Source organism: Mauremys reevesii, linkage group 2 (assembly GCF_016161935.1).
Source record: "Mauremys reevesii isolate NIE-2019 linkage group 2, ASM1616193v1, whole genome shotgun sequence".
Lineage (NCBI taxonomy): Eukaryota > Metazoa > Chordata > Testudines > Geoemydidae > Mauremys > Mauremys reevesii.
In genome coordinates this window covers 210,039,256-210,057,190 of record NC_052624.1, presented here as the reverse complement: position 1 = coordinate 210,057,190, position 17,935 = coordinate 210,039,256, and the positions used below count along the sequence as shown (strand labels likewise).

Genomic DNA, 17,935 nt, shown 5'->3' with positions numbered 1-17,935 from the left:
GAAACAATATATTTCAAGTGTTTCTCTTTTAGCATCTGCAGTGTTGATGTCCTTCATGGAGAACTCATTGATTTTCATTCTGATACCATTTTGGTAACTGTTACAATTCTGCCAGCATATCTGCGCTTTTGGGTCAGAACCCAGTTTGTTGTCCTAAATTCCCTTCCAGTTGTATTACCAGCTCTGCCACCAGTCTTCTGGGTGACTTAGCAAGTCACTTCACTTCTTTTTGCCTCAGTTTCCCCATCTTTAAAATGGAGATAATGATGTTGACCTCCTTTGTGAATCGCTTGGGAATCTACTCATGAAAAGTACCATCTGAGATATAGATGGTATTATTATTAATTAGCTGCCTAGTTATACTGTTTCAGGTTTGGAAGCCCAATGCCTCCCTGCCCTGAAGGCAACTCAACACTTTATTTTTGATCTAAGGACTTTTTAAGACACACACAAATATTGTTGCAATTTTTTTGTCTACCTTTTCAAAGTTCACAGGCAATTTTATAGGAAGCGTATTAAACAAGTAAAAAAAACCAAACATGCTGAAGCCCATTCATATTTATAGCACATTGTCAACCTAGTCAACTTAAATCAGGCTTATTCCGAGTTCCAACTTTCTCTTTCAGTTTTTGCAAGAGGGGAGGAATCATAGCAACATAGAGTGAGTCCGCCAAAGCAACCACATACATGCCTAAGTATTCTGGGCCAGAGCCACAGCGTGTATAAATCACCATTGGTATCAATGAGATGGTAATGTACACCAGCTGAGAAACTAGCCCTTTATTTTTGTAAACATTGAAGAGATCTGACATGAGGTTTTGAGCTGCTCTGTGGTTTCTTGCCTCGTGAGTATATCTTTTACATATCCATTTTGTAGAGTGATATGGCTAAAAGTATAAAATGCAGTTTTTGAGCATATGGCTTGTGTAAGATGCAGAGGTACGTCTGTGTAAAAAGGCAATTTTGTGGCTTGCAGTTTTTATGGGTTCTGTAATATTCTTATTAGCTCTAATTTCCTCTGCAAGTGGTTGTATTGATAGGACAAATAGAAGTGGTGGGAGCAGACATCCTTGTTCTCTTTTTGAATGAATATTTGTTTAGTAAAAGAGCCATTTACCAAGATGTTGGCTCTTGAAAGTCAGTGTAAACTGGTCTTTAAAATCACTGAGCTCTGGAGACCTATTTTTTAAAGCTTCCCTGATTTCTTACAGATGGTTTTCATGTGAGTGAAATAAGGAGAAGGTTGTAATATCTTAGACTGTCTCTCATGCAACTCTCATCATTTCCACTTGGCCTGACAGCTTGAACTAAATCGCCTAACACACTGACACGCTCCTCAAAATAATAAAATTAACGATCATCTTTGAGTGATGTTTATAGTTTCTTTTTAATAGTGTTTCAGATAACCTCTCCCAAATGCCTTTGGGTCCTTGATGGAACTTACAAGCTGGTGGTTTTTTGAAGATTGTTGTTAGGTGCCCTCAAAATTGTAAATAACTTTTAAATTCAAGAACATTGTATTGCAAATGTCTTGTTGTGTTTGGGTGAAATTCAGCTGGTAGCCAAGGCCACCAATGCAGCAAATGACCTATAAGTAAAAGGAATGCAGCTGTAGAAAAGGCAAACTGTATCTCTTCAGTGCATCACCTTTACCAGACAATCCCTATGGAACCATGTCAGAAATGACTGAGTTGGCTTATAAAAAACAGTTGAAGCCCTACCTCACCCACCACAATGGGTAAAGGAACCAGAAAATGCACCTACTCTTCCCACCATCCCAAATAACAGTGGGAGTTTCCAAAACAAAGTAATAAAAGCCCTTATTTCAAACTGGTGTTCTAGCCTGCTCTGGCTTTCAGCCCAGTTTTCAGAACTAGCTTCCCTCCTCTGTTTTTAGCTGCTTGCTGTACCTCATGTGACTATGCATTTGCCTAAGTAGGCCCTTGGTAATCTAACTCTTCTAGCCACAAACCCCAACAGTGTACACCATATGGGTGGGGAGTAATGTGACATCATCTTCCTCTTCAGGAGTTCATATATTGGCATGGGGATGGGATGTGCAGTCACAACTACTTCCACCCACAAGAATGAATCAAGTGCACAGACTAGGTCAGTAGATTCTTTTTAACCGAGAACTATATAAAATGTGAATGTAAACTCCTAAAATATATGTAGATTACAACTCTAATTTCATCCTGTGGTTTTGAGGACATGAATAAATTACTTGAATTTCAATCTAATGGTTTAGGATGTCACCATAACATGCCTGATAGCATTATATCTTCATTATCTATGTGGGAGGGTACGCTATTCCTCATATACCAATAGGGCTACTGTTTTCCCATAACGGATTAACTGCTATGTCTAGATAGTTGTTTATCCCCTTCTAAACACTCTATCATATGATATACTTATTTTTCCTATGGGTTCCTTGGCATCCCCCAAATGTAACTCTTAGCACTGCTCTTGTCAGTGATGACCTTCCCTCCAAATAGGAGAGCAAGAGCGTTTCTCAGAAGACTGAACGTTTTAGCTGGCCACAGGGGATCACTAAAAATCATTGGAAAAATATTCCTTCCTCCCTCCCACCCCAGACGCAAAGCAGCGCTCACAGCCTGTATGACGTTCTGTATTAATTTCAGGGATTCAGTGAGGGAACAACAGCTATGATGGTTTTCCTTATAATTAGAGCTGGCTGGAGAATGACAATTTCATTTCAAAACTTTCAAAGTTTCTAAATTTGTTTTCATTCCACATTGGGGAAAAAACAAACTTTTTTGATGTTTCTGTGAATGGAATTGTCAAAATGTCCTTTTTGCAATTGAAATGATCAAGTTTTTTATTTGGGTCTTTTGGTGGGTCTCTCTCTGGAATTGACTAGAAAACAGACTCTGGACTAGAGACAACTGTCTACATTGACATCTCCATAAAACATTTTGGCTTCAACAAAACAGAATATTTCAACTAAAAAAGTTTTGTCTAAATGTTCCAACCACCTCCACTTAAAATCAAAAAGCATTTACAGCTGATAATTATCCGTTTTTAATAGATTAGTGAATCCCTGAGACTATAACTTTTCCTTGGTCAACAGAGCTCAGTGGTTAAAAGCAGAACTATCTATTCATTTCTTTAAAATGATCCCTGTGTGTATCTTTCCATTGCATTTGAATATTAAAATAAGTGAGTATAAAGGTCTCAATTTTGGCATTGTAATATTTGTTGTGAAGGGGCAGAATAGTGGCTTCTTGCAAAGCATGGTCATATTTCATGTTGGAATTACAAGTGGCCAGCTAAGCTCTGTTCACTTATCTATATATCATGTTTGCTCCTGTTTATTTTTTCCCTCCAATAAATAATGTTTATTATAGCTCATTTTTATTGTATCAGTGGTTGCAGCATCTAGTCTGCTCAACGTACTAACATTCTTCTGTGCATGTAACGTTTTGTTCCTTCCAAAGAATAGTAGGAAATGGTCATGAGAGGAGTTATTCTGTGAGAAAGCAAATTGTATGTACTATATATCATAGTATTGAGGTTTTACTATCTGCCACTTTTGCAATTGACCATAAAGCTGGGGAGCCTCAGAGACTTTACAGTGAATAAAACAATCACACAAAAACATTTTCATCTCATAAAGTCAGCCATTTAGGTGGCTAATGGGGCAAACTGATGTTAGTTAATCTTAAACAGAAATAGTGCATACGATGAAGATCATAGGGGCTCTGAAATTCCTGTACCCTTCAAGACTATAGTCATTTTCCTTGAGCAAATACATTCCAGGCCTGATGCTAATCAAATAATATTTGGAATAGATTAAGAAATAGAGTCAGTTTACTGAGGCAGTTACAGCAAAAGGGTAGGAATGGTTTTAAGATTTGAAAAAAAGGCCAAATGGTTGAAATGGTCAGGGAAGTATGGGCCAATACAATGAGTTATTGCCTCTTTCTCACAATACAGATTGCACAAGGGGTAGGAAATAAAACTATCTAACTCTTTGCTTCTGACAAATGTGAATTTAACCCATCCCAATTGCCGTTGAAGAGTAAAATCTCATCAGCCTTACTGTTCAGTGAGTTGGGCTATCTGAGGCCATGCTATTATGAATGTATGTTTGGTATGCAAAATACAAAAGCCTGATTTTTATGTGTGTCGCAAAAACTCATGCAATGGGCACTTCTCTGGTACTGGCATTCGGTACCCCTCTCACTGCTGCTCCTTGCTGAAGCTTGTGGGTGGCAGCAATCGATTCTGTGGCAGCCAGTATTCTTCTGCAATGATGATAATTCATTATAATTAAATCCATACCAAAAAAGCTGTTAGAAGAAAATTTAGGTTGCAAAGACAAGCATTTGAAAGTTAGGAAATGCCAGACTTACAGTTGCCCAGGCAACCTTCATTCTGCTGCCTCGTGCATGTATGTGTGCATTGAATGAGGCAGGGGTCCTGTGCAAAAAATATTATGTATATGTACAGGGGCACTGAATTAAGGTTGTGTGGGCAACCATAAAGCTGGCATTTCTTAACTTTTGAATATTTAATTTTACTACTCATATAACATCCTTTTAACATAAACTTTTTGTGTCACTTCCTAGAGGTTTTTTTTAAAGGAAAAAGGTAAAAACAAATTCTGTTTTTACAGCTGTAACAACCTTCCCATCATCATCATCAAGGCTTGAGCCTGAACCTTCAGCATTGGCTTTACTACTTGTGCTACAGGTCTATAAAATCATGACTGGTGTGAAGAAAGTAAATAAGGAAGTGTTATGTACTCCTCATAACACAAGAACTAGGGGTCACCAAATGAAATTAATAGGCAGCAGGTTTAAAACAAATAGGAAGTATTTCTTCACACAACGTGCAGTTAACCTGTGGAACTCTTTGCCAGAAGACGTTGTGAAGGCCAAGACTATAACAGGGTTCAAAAAAGAACTAGATAAGTTCATGGAGGATAAGTCCATCAATGGCTATTAGCCTGGATGGGCAGGGATGCAAAACCATGCTTTGAAGTGACCCTAGCCTCGGTTTGCCAGAAGCTGGGAATGGGCGACGGGATGGGTCACTTGATTACCTGTACCGTTCATTCCCTCTGGGGCACCTGGCATTGGTCACTCTCACAAGACAGGATGCTGGGCTAGATGGACCACTGGTCTGACCCAGTATAGCCATTATTAATTATATCAGCTGGTAGCTGGTGAAAGCTGTTATCTGAATGCAGGGGAATGAATTGCTGGCACCATGTGCTGGGTCCAAGGAATGGTTATAATGTACCTGTTCCATTTCAATGTTTCTCTCTCTCTCTTTCCCTTCTCCACCTTTAGAGCTGGAAGACACCCAGCCTCATGTGATTCTCCTTGTGGAAGGGGAAATGCTGAGAGCCAGGTGCATGGGGTGAGGAGGGGTTATAGTCAGGGCCGGCTCTAACGATTTCGCCGCCCCAAGCACGGCGGCACGCCAAGGGGGCGCCCCCCGCGGCATGCCGCCTCAAGCACGCGCTTGGTGTGCTGGGGTCTGGAGCCAGCCCTGGTTATAGTGGGGGAGCCCAGCCTAATGTCTGCCCCAGTGTGGTGCCCTCAGAGAGGCCACTGGGGCCCTGTGCTAGGTTCAGCAGGGGAGGAGCTCAACTTTTCTTCTATCCCTCCCAATACAACTGCTCCAGCAGCTCCCTGGCATTCCCAGTTGAGTGTCTGCTGCTGCTGCTTTGGAAGTGGGGTGAGCCTGGCCTTAGAACATTTTGTTGTTTTGTGCACATGCTGCCAAAGTTTCTTGAGCAATGCAGATGAAAGAAGGGAAATGGTGATATTTAATATCTCAGAAAAAATCTGAAGAGAATTTCATGGAACAAAAGAGGCAATTCTGAAGCCTTGCTGAATATCAAAGGTCTGCTGCAAACAATGAAGGCATTTGCTTTTTTTATTTTAAAGAAAATCCTGCCTCAGGGCCCAAAATGAGATCACATTGTGCTACATTGTAAGAGACAGTCCATGCACTGAGGAGCTCACAGTCTGAATAGATAACACAGATACATGGTGGCATGACACTTTTTGGGGGGGTTACCTGAGGTGTCTGGGATGAATCACTACCATCTGCTTACACCCTGAGAGAGCCTTGTTGGTGCCCACCCAGGGAAACCCTCCCCAACTATTGGCTGCTGGAAACATCGGCACTCTGCTATGGGCTCTGGGCCTTGCACTCTCCATTTTCAGGCTAGCAATTTACACAGCCCACTTTGTTATACTTGAGTCCCTTATTTTGTGGCCACTTGTAATGAACACCAATCCGCTGCCTCCATGGAAGCAGTGCATCCTAGTTCACTGGTTTCACTGCAGTTCAACTCTTTCTTTATTGCACGGCACTTTGATGCGTCTATGGTGAAACCAAACTGAAGTTTATTTAATGGCGCTTGAGATGCAGATTCAAATAAACGCAAGTACAAGAGTTTGTAACTATAAGGCTACAGGTAAAAGAAAAACATAAAACTCAGTCTATAGCCTGTACTTATTAACAGGTGAGGTTCCTGTCTATGAAGGTATTTCTCACCCAGTGGTCAGTCCTCGCAGTGTTTGTGCAGTTCAGAAAGCTGGGAGCCACATTCACAAGATACCCACGCTGGCAGAGTCTCTTTTCTGTAATGGATAAAATCCTTTACCCTTTTTGTTGTTGTTGTTCCCATACAGTTACAGGTTATTGTCTCATAGCCCAGAGGCCTCCTCCTCAGAGATCTCTCCTTGGTTCGGTTGTCTTGGTAAATGTTCACGTCTCCACCTGGTCCAGACAGTAAACGTAGGCTGTCTCCAAGGATGTCCATTGTTCTCAATGCTGATTGAGTTAGCCCTGAGACCTACCTCACGTCACGTGACAAGTTTCACTTCAACAGTTCTGAAATCCAATATCCTACATGCTATATAACTCTCAAATTATTTCCTGTACAAACATCACGCTATAACCATAACAATCAGTTCTTAGCTTTCGGAAGAGACCACACAGGACCCCCCTGCCTTGGGTGTAATATTGAGATGATTGGACACGGAGGCAATATATCCGCTAGGGTATACCTGTGTCATAGGCGGGAGATGGGGAGTTTTGTCCCCATTTTACAGATGGGGAACTGAGATATACACAGACTAAGTGACTTGCTCAAGATAGCAGAGCCAGGAACTGACCTCAGAGCTCCTGGAGCTCACTTCAGTGCCTTAACCACAAGACCATCTTTTCTCTCTTGCAGCAACTTCCTCCTCCAAAAGTGTGTTCAAAAACGAAACACAGTACCTGGTACATGAGCCCTTACTGACCGTATATTTTGCCCTGTGTATTAGACAGCAGCAATCAGTTTAATAGGATGTGCTGTGGAAACTATTGTAGTACTGGATGCTTGGAAGGAAGCTAAAGTTGAAAGCCCCAAAGTAGGTGCTTGGTGATGAACAAGGGAGAGTTTGTTCTGAACTGAAAGAGAGAGATGACTGGTAAACACAAAACTTAGCACATGCATTTTAAAAGGTGGGTGTGCAAAATGAAGTTTCCCTGGGACTAATTCCAGTAATTCCTTCATAAATACGTTCTTTCTGAACTTGGCAGTATTACAGGCGCCCACTATATTTAATAATGACTTTCTCATGGATAAATTCTTCAATGTATTAGGCACAAGCAGGCTTTTATTTAACGTTAACTGTGGCATATTTTTTCACACATTTTCCTCAAAACTATTCATCATGACCATTGCAAATCAACATCCCCCTTAGTATCAGAGTTCCACTGTGTCCTCCTCATAATATCCAGGGTAGCCAAAAATACAGTGCACGTTTCTACTCATGTCATTTTAGTATGGTACTGTAACAGGAGGCAGGGCACTGCCTGGTCCCCAGTGAGGAACTTTTAACTCTAGTTCAACTTCTCTCCCATTGCAAAGGGACTATTATATGAAAGATGAGAAAAAAGGATTATAGGAAAGTAGGATCCATGGCCAAGTTCCTAGGAGTGGGCTGTGTAAGTTTTTCTATTTATTAAAGGGACAATCCCCCTAAGAATTATTTGTGCCTCACCTAAATCCAGATTGTAGCATTTCCCGTGGAGTTAAAGATGACAGTAACAAAATAAACAGAACACTTGATATTTCCTGTATCTGAAACATTTCAATAGAAGTACATCCTCAGTCTGTTTTGATGCATAGAAGTGGCTAGATATTGTGATGGGTATAAAGGTCTAAGCAGATAGACAAATTACTGTCTGGGTAATTCTTAAAGGTTCAGAGGGTTGACTTGGTTTGAAAAAGCATCTGAACATTTGGATGTTTCCTAATAGCATCCTAAATATTTGATATTTCCTACTCCCAGAGAGGAAGGAAATACTGCAACAGCATCCTGTTTCCTGTGATTTTTGAAATTTCTGTTTCAATCCTCAGCTGTAACTGGGAAGCACAGAGCTTCATGTAAATGAAAAAATAATGGAAAAAGACCTCAGCAAAGGTTTGCTTTTCCAGGGTGCTCGGAGAAGCTGCAATAGAAAAGCCTAAGATTTAGTTCAAGTTTCGACCAAAAATTTAGGTCAGTATGAAAAATAGTCCAATGAAAAAGGGACTCACTTGAAGCCTCGACTCACCATTGCCTCTTGTTCTTCGTGTAGTCATCTGCACTGGTGTAAAAATAAGTGTAAATTGCCTCCATTCTGATTGGGTACCATTTTACACTTAGTTTCAATATATCTAAATGACAGCACTAGAGGGAAGAACCACATCCTCTTTCCATGTTTGAAATCTATTCTCACCAAAATGTCAGGGCAGGGTGGTGGATTTTTGGTTGTGTGTTTTTTGAGTCCTATACTGTGTGTTATCCTTCCTTGAACAAGATATCAGGTAAAGGCAGGACTGAATAAATCCATTATGGAAGGACAGGGCCCTTTATATTCATGGCTGTTGTTTCTAGAAACAAACAAAATGTTCTTGTCAAAAAGCACCAAACCTAAAACTTTCCTTGAAGTGTTTCCAGACACCAAAGCATACAGTTTTTCTGAGCCTTAGAATAATGTGTGTGTATATTAGGAACTTTTTTAGTAGAAATCAATATCTTTTTATTTAATATAATGAATAATAATAATAGATACCTGTTATTTTGTGACACTCTGTTTGCAAAGGAAAACAGAATTTTTCAGTTACTGCCAAGACAGTATATTATTAGATCTTAATACTTAACTGAGTTTCCTCACAAACATTGATTTGCTATCGCTGTTGTTACAACTGCTTCCAGGTGGTTGTACAGTTTAAAGAAATATGAAATTAAATTTAGTTCAGGAATGCACTATCACAAAACTATACTTGTTAAATTTATGTCTGTCTTGGAAAAGCACTTTAAAGTGAGTCATTAGAATTTACTTCAGAAATGCAAGGCAGTTTTACTGGCAGGCTCCTAGATTTTTTTTCACAAAAATAACAGGAAGAGAGGCTATCTTTAACCGAAATGTCTCCCCAATTAGACGTTCCCCTGAGACTTCTCCACAGCCCCTCACAATGAAGCATATCTCCCATTTTTGTCTCACGTTTAGCTCTGTTCTACCCAGACTTGATGTTCTCCCACTTTTAGGATAAAATATTACTTACATCAGAAACACTGCATCCTAGAACTGAAGTTGAAAGGGAAGTCAATGCATGCTAAAGAAATGAATACCGCATCAGTTTAGGCTTACTGAACCACTATTATTTTTCCTGATGTCCCTTGTTCTGTGTCTGTTATAAGAAGTAAAACAGCAAATTCAAACTGTATGACCTCAGTGTTCAAAAGTGATTTTGGATGCCCAATTTTCAGACTCCTTAAAGGAATCTGAATTTTCAAAGGCTGAGGCTCAGCACTTTCTGGATATTAGGCACCTTTGCTGCCCCTTTTACTTCATTTTTCAGGGGGTTAGTCATTCCAGAAATTTTAACATATGCTACTGAAACTTTCACTGGAAGGAATTTATGTTCATCATCCCAACTATATTGCGCCACGGTAGCAAAAAAGAACCCATTGTGCTCATTCACAGTTTTGGAAGTTGGAAGTTTTGCCCAAGTATGGATCAGCAAGATCAGGCCCTTTCTATGTAGTCTATGAATAGGCAGCCACTGAGCAAGTGTAGCATCATTATAACAGATGGGCATCATGCATACAACATCAACAGGGGTATCCTCTTCAGGGAAGCAGAATAAAAAGAAACTCTTAAATGATAAAAATGGTGCAGGGAGTTAACCAGGGTTACATTACCACACCTTTCCTGTTCATTGCCCTGTTCATTATTTCTGCTAGTACAGGGGATCTGGGTTTCCACTTAAGATCCATCTCTGAAAATCCTACCAGGGATTGGACTCAGGGTTATCTTTCCTCAGAGAGTGCTAAGCCAAATTCTGCAAACATGTGCTTTGAAGGTCTCTGTGACCTGAACGCATTAGATATTCTTTGTTAGCAGTCGCCAATTGGGATTTTTCATTCTTTTTGTGCTTTTCAAAGATCCATGTGAAAGAGACTTGGTTTAGGGAGACCAATTATAATTAAGGCTACGAGTCGGTCACAGAGGTCATGGATTCTGTGATTTTACATGACCTCTGCAACTTCAGCCCCAGGGCACTGGGTCGCAGGCTTCAGCCCCAGGATGCCAGAGCTTGGACTTCAATAAATCCATGATTTATCGTTTATTGCCCGCATCCCGTCCATGACTTTTAATAAAAATACCCATGACAAAATCTTAGCCTTAATTATAATTTTCAAACATGTCAAACTTAAACACTTAAATAAACTGGGGCCTGCTCCTTCAGCCATGACCCATCTTCTGTTTGCAGTGTTACTGAATTCCATGTAATTCCTGGAGTTACTTTTTTCTGTCAACATGAGCAAACTTTTTCTGATATAACTTTCAGTGTTTCCTTCCCACTCTTCGGTTCTCTCCCTCCCATCTCCTCTTTCTCTACTGCTGTGTCTCTTTGCTCATTTCCTAGTCTCTCCCCCATTTATTGGCTTTTTCTCTCTCTGCCCATATTTCTCTCCTGTTCTTGCTCCTCACCTTCCCCCTTCCTTATACCGTCCCCTGATATCCACTATTTCCCCTTCCTGGTCTTTTCTTCCACCCTCCCACCTAACCTCCTTGTTCATCCAACCAAGCCCTTTCGCTCTCACCCACAAACATACACTGTCATTTTCCTTATGGCCACCTGCTGGTGGCAGATGAGAATGTGCTACACTTAGAACTGATGAGAGCTAAGAGGTGGGTAGGCAAATGTGAGGCAGCCTTGACTTATTATTCTCTGTCATTCCTCCCCACAGCCTATCCTGCTTTGTGGACATAAAAGCACAGTTGGAGCTAGGAAGCCAGCAGCTGGAGCACTGAGAGTGAGGAAAAGGGGACAGACTTGGCTGCTTTCTCAGCAGTCCCTAAACAGCTCCTAACACCCAGGGAAGGAAATGCAAGGAAATTTTTGCTGCCTCCCTGCAGTCTTATTGGTGAGTGACATGTCAGGTGGAGTTGACGGCCTGACTGGTGTCAGGGGAAAGATGCAAGCATGGCATCAAATGAGTAACATGTGGAATGTAGGAATTGTACAGACCCCATACTGCAGGATTTATGGCATCACAGACATTACCATTGCAACCAAGCGGGCACGGGTAGATGCAAAGTGTGAGGCTCTGCTGTTATTACGAAATTATAAATACTTTCAGTAAAAGCAAATGGGAAAGGATTGGTGAAAGAATAGTTTTGTTTATAAACAAAATTCAGTAAATATGAGTTTGCCCCAAGGTTGAAGTCCCCTTTGATGTAGCTTGAATTCAAACCATCCTACTTTTTTTCCCCTCGTCATGGGCTACCTCTGCTCAAAAGCACGTCGTGGCTGGTTGGTAGAATCATAGACTCACAGAATATCAGGGTTGGAAGAGACCTCAGGAGGTCATCTAGTCCAGCCCCTTGCTCAAAGCAGGACCAATCCCCAACTAAATCATCCCAGCCAGGGCTTTGTCAAGCCTGAACTTAAAAACCTCTAAAGAAGGAGATTCCACCACCTCCCTAGGTAATCCATTCCAGTGCTTCACCACCCTCCTAATGAAAAAGTTATTCCTAATATCCAATCTAGATCTCCCCCACTGGAACTTGAGACCATTACTCCTTGTTCTGTCATCTGCTACCACTGAGAAAAGTCTAGATCCATCCTCTTTGGAACCCCCTTTCAGGTAGTTGAAAGCAGCTACCTGAATGAGGTAGGATGAGATTAAGTCACACAACCCCTGTGAAGGACAGAAGGCAGAGACACAGATACAGTAGGCACACGGAGCATTATCATTTCCAATTTACAGATTGAAAAACTGAAACACAAAGAAGGCATCCTCATGCAGGTTGGTGGCAAAGCTAGAATTAGTTACCAAGTGTACGAATGGTGTGTCTTTGCTCTACATACAACATTAAGAATATGAGGAAACTACATGGACAGAGCGGCAAAGAGTTCTGTGGCCCCTTATAGACTAACAAACATATTGGAGCATGAGCTTTCATGGGTGAATACCCACTTCATCGGACGCATGCTGATGCTCCAATATGTTTGTTAGTCTATAAGGTGCCACAGAACTCTTTGCCGCTTTTACAGATCCAGACTAACACAGCTACCCCTCTGATACTTGACTACATGGACAGAGCAGCAAAGAGTCCTGTGGCCCCTTATAGACTAACAAACATATTGGAGCATGAGCTTTCGTGGGTGAAGACCCACTTTGTTGGATGCTCCAATACGTCTGTTAGTCTATAAGGTGCCACAGGACTTTTTGCTGCTTTTACAGATCCAGACTAACACGGCTACCCCTCTGATACATGGACAGAGTTAAGTTTCAAATAACCATATTTACTAACTGTACACAAATATACAAGGTTTAACTACATACTTACACTGCTGCTCTGCTAGAGTTCAGGTGGCTTCTGCAATAGAAGAAAAGAGGCCATTAGATGGCTTCCAAGCTATTTAAAGGGGTACAACTACAACTGACAGGTTTCAGCTCAAATCTGCCTCTATTCCCCAATGTTAAATATAAAACTGAATATATGTATTCTTTTTTATTAGTGCATACCAAAAATATACAGGATGTGCCACACAGTCAAGTTAACATTGCTAGAGTAACCTTAACTTTTGGAACTTCCTAACTTTTTAAATGCTTGATCTCACAATCCTAGTGTTACTTTAATGACAAAATTTTGTTTCCTTTTACTAAAATTAAGGTTTGGGCCAATCTTTTACTTTACTGGTATTCTGCATGTATAATCATCTTATTACCGTACTTTTTCAGTTAGTTTCTTACTTTGAATGAATTCTCAAAGGGACAAGATACTTGTTTAAATTTTTCAAAAAGCTACAGGTGCTGCTGCAGCAAATAAAAACGGAGCAATTTTGAAGCATTCAGCAGACTGATGACACAAGAATATGTCCGTCTCAGTCGATAGGGAACAGTCAAGGAGATATTTTCACAGACATAGTGTGGTCTCAGTTTGCTTAAAAATATTTCTTAGATGTTAGTGGGATTTTCAAGATGAAGAGCTTTGTAAAGGGAAAGAGACAGATGTTTAGATCCTGCTGAAAATGAGCAATTTCTAGACAGCAAGAGAAAATGTACAAACCACATTCAATGTAACAAATCCCACTGTTGGCTAAAATTGCTAAACACAAATAGAAAGATAAGTGCTGTTGAGATCGCATTCAAGAGCTGTCCGTAAAGTTTTAGATATGAATCTCTGAATTCTGAAACAGCAGAAATGAGCATTTGGTGGGAGCTTTGGACACAAACATGTCTGTCTTCATTTTAATCACTAGCTGAAGATGCTGCGAAAAAACTGATTTTGATAATAGCTTTATATACTATTCTTACAAGTGCAGACATGTTTGGCAAGCTATATTTTCTAAAAAACACTTTGAAATGATTTTCAGGAATCTTCTCCAGAACACTAGGTCAAAGGCAACTGCCATATAATTCCATTTGCTCTGAACTGGACAGAGTCATGGTATCCCTTAGGATAAGAAATTCAGTGTGCCTTGAAATCTCCTCAAGCAGAAGACACAGTACACAGTCTATTGGGCATTACCTTTTGGCCTTGAAGATAGACTGGTCTACAGCTAACATGGAAATCTTAGGGGATTTGGGTCACTTTTGTGCCCTGTGCAGTGAATTAAAGAAATATTTCAAAGTCAGACTTGCCCTCCAGACACACAAATATATTGGCCATGTCATTAAAGGAAAGTTCTATTGGCTAGAAATCCTATAACTTACAGTTTCATACAAGGTATCTATTGCTTATCTCCAAATGTAAATATTGGGTATTATGCAACATAATTAACTAATGAAAAAACTTTTAATATATTGTTTTTCTTTTCCTGCATGGAGCGTAATAATACTGACCATGGCATTGTACCAACATATGAAAATTGGATAGAGTAAGCAAACATGAAAGCATCTGTCTTCCTGTTTAATTCAGTAATCATCAAGTTAATCGTGCAGTCATGTAAAACTTCTCCTTTTAATTAAATTTTAACCATCATCTAACAGACAGATTTATGTCTTATTATGTCCACCATTTGTACAGACAGGGCTGGCATGCATGTCCTAGCAAAAGAAAGAGTTGTGTATCTAGTAACATGCATTTTCATCATACATGATCTATTCCTGCTTTCAGGAATTGCAATTATTTGTGTTCCCACATATTAAAGAAGTACATTAACCTTTATATACTGTAATCCCAAAATCTTCCTTGCCCTGTGTAATGAGGCTGACAATTGTGCTGTCATTTGTGAGGGTGGGATTTTTTGTAATGTGGATGTTTTGTTCAGTAGGAGCTGGGCTAAGACTATCAAATAGTTCTTACCTGGCAATGCCTTTCACTGACTACCACCCTTAGCTAGATTTGGACTACTGCTGTCTTCGACAGCTATAGGCAAAGCCTCTCAGTCTGAGGCTCCTGGTTGTTCGTGTAGCATCAAGTTCTTGTCTTAAAATAAAAAGTCACGCTGGCTCAGTTTTGTCTTAATTTTAAGCATGTCTGATCGTGGCAGATGTGCTTGGAAATCATTAAATAGGCTCCAGATGGTAGCTTAAAAGTTGGCTTTAAAAGTTTTGTAACCTTCAGTTGCACTTCCTTCATGGAGAGCTGCATAGATGCTTGACATGCTCGATTTTGCACCCAGCTCCAGTCTGCAGATAAAATGTTGAGGTTCATCAAGAAGATGGATGATGATGTTATCTTGTCTTGAATTTGCTGCAAGTGAAGTTTGCAATAGTCATCTGTTCACCATTAGCTGAAAAGGTTACAAGGAAAAAATATCCCGGTAAAAGTGTATTTTTTCAGTCCTCTTGAGAACTGAAAAAACTTTTTGACTTGAGTTTCTTATCTGTCATCTGATAAAAATGAATCTATTTATGCAGGATGTTTACTTTTAAGTTATCCTAGTAAAGACTTGAGGTGTTTGTCCTTCTAATGGAGTGCAACTTAACTTTAAGTGTAAAGAGGGATTTAAAAAAAAAATTAAAGGAAAAAAAACAATAGATTTTTACACCATTCGGTATTAGTTATTACAGGGTTTTCAACAGACCTATGCAGATTCAAGCAATAGATTGATTGTTTGCCAAAACCTGTGAGAAAGCTGGTCTTCACTGAAAGCTTTGTAACTTAGGAAATAACTTCTAAATATTTAGTATAGAATTTCCCATATAACTTCATTTTGAGAAGTTATTGCTCATCTCACCTTTAAAAATAGATATTGTTACCACAGCAAAGCTTCAGTATTCCATCTCAGATATGGATGTATGTGGTGAATGAATAATTGTTTGATTTTTTTTAAAAATGGCTTTGACTTCTTTTAGTGTTCTAGCGATAACTTTACTGGCAAGAGTACACACTGAAATGTATCATTGTAAATGAATATGTGTATACCCAGTAGAAACCCAATTCTAAAAGCTACAGTCACTCATTCGGAGAACAGAAATGTACCATGTGATCAATACAGCCAATCAAACCTAACCAAAACAGAAGACATTTTGAAAGCTCACAACAAGCTGTTTTCTTACTATCTACAGACCAAGAATTATTTGCTTCAATTTTTCAGTGAATGGTTTCAAATACATTAAATTGAGAAGAATATACCATGGACAAAGAGGTGAAATGTGTTGAATAAATTATTTGCTGTGGGTTATTCACTCCATCTTGATGTAAAGGCACAGTGATGGGGTGTACAAATGCCACAGTGGAGAACAAGGGGTTAAGGAGAAGCTCTGGGCCCAGGCTGCCACACCCAGCCTGCACTAGCTGGAGGTGGAACTTAAAAGGGGAAGCTGAGATGCTCAAAAGGAGTAAGCAGTGGAAGTGGACAGACCTCCGCTCTTTGCGGAAGTAATAGGCCAGGAGCTCTTGTTGCCTGAGCACTGACCCAATCAAGCCTGCAAAGGAGAGACTGGTGTCTGGGTGGGAAGGTCAGAAACTTTATTTTCTGTTCAGTTCTTTAAATGTACTTTGCTGGAGAAAAGGGGAGCTCAGGAAGGAAGTGATCCAGACGGGTAACTATTTAGAACCCTAAGGTGCAGAACTTACCTGCCCACCATTGGGCCTGGATTGGAGCCCAGTGGAGAGTGTGGGCTCAGGTTCCTCTACCAACGCCAAAAGGTGGGACAACAAAAAAAAGTGTACCCCTCAGCAAGTTATCCAGTTGGTGAAACCCCTGAATACACAAGGTTCAGACCCTGAACTAAGGAGAAAGCCCTTGCAGGTACCAAAAGATTTCTCCTCTCTCTGTGTGTGTGTGTGTGTGTGTGTGTGTGTGTGTGTGTGCACATGCATGTGTGTGCGTGCACACCCTGAAAGGGGTGGACTGGAGTGCGGGACCTGGCCAGAAGGGTAGGCAGCAAAAGAAGGGACTGATCTCACAGGACTGAGTTCTGGAGGAAAGGGGAGACATCAGGAAGGGGGACCACCTGCCATGCCCTTGCCTGACCACTAGGCAGCACTTCTGGTGATGGCCACCCTTCACAGGGCTATTTTCACCTAACACTCCCCACTGTCACCACACCACCAGTGGTAACAGTAGGGAGAGCTTTAATGTAGACAGAGCATCAGGCATCCACTGGTTTTTTGACCGCTAGGTAACTTAATACTGCACAGGGCAGGTCTATACTACACTGGAGCCTTGACTACACTAGCTTTCCCACCATTGTTACCACCAATGGAATTGCAGCAATAGTAGAACCACTTATCCACTGACATTTTAAAAACTCCCGCACTTCAATCTGGGTCTATTCTGGTTATGCACTATGTATGTATCCTGTGAACCTTGTAAACCAATACTTGTAATCCCTCATAACTCACACCTGCCGACAAAGTGCTGTTCACACTGGTGCTTTTCCTTGACAAAACTTTTGTCTTTCGGGGAGGGTGTTTTTTAACACCTCTGAATGACAAAAGTTTTGTTGTTCACTTGCCAGTGTAGACAAAGCCTGAGAGGGAGAAAGTGATACATGTTTATGAATGGGGCACTGAGTGAGTATGTTACTAGCTGGAAAGACAGGCTTGGATTTCTGAACAAGGAAATTGCCTCATGTTATTTGTTTCTACTGGGTTCAGGGAAACAGGACTTTGTGTACATTCTTGTAAATACACAAGACTGCACCCAAGAAATATCTGACTCGGAAACAACCCAGCAAGGCCTGAATATAGTCTAACTGCTCAGGCCAAAAAAGGGCAACAATATTTTTAGCCTTGGCAGAATTCGATTATTATATTTTTGTAACTTTGGATAATATTTGGAGGTAGTGCTGACAGCAGGGCTGCAGGAGGCTCCTAGTGCAGCTGACAGTCCCAAGACATGCAAGGGCAAGATGCAGGGAAGGCTGCAGTGCTGCTTGATGGAGGTGAAACCCCCCCAGCCAGGGCTGTGGGGAGGAGGACTGAGCCACAGCCATTTGGG

The 17,935-nt window shown here is 40.7% G+C and overlaps 1 protein-coding gene across 3 annotated transcripts in view; it reads left to right on the top strand.

The window, feature by feature from the left end:
* The window catches only part of CHST9 (carbohydrate sulfotransferase 9), a 204,176-nt gene that overhangs the window by 35,184 nt on the left and 151,057 nt on the right, over positions 1-17,935 (top strand). For 2 of the 3 annotated variants that reach the window (XM_039526930.1, XM_039526929.1), the window contains one exon: positions 11,280-11,456. The exons of the other annotated variant lie outside the window; for it this stretch is intronic. The gene's annotated coding sequence lies outside the window, so the exon portion shown is untranslated. The remainder of the gene's footprint in view (positions 1-11,279; positions 11,457-17,935) is intronic. 3 annotated transcript variants of the gene reach the window in all.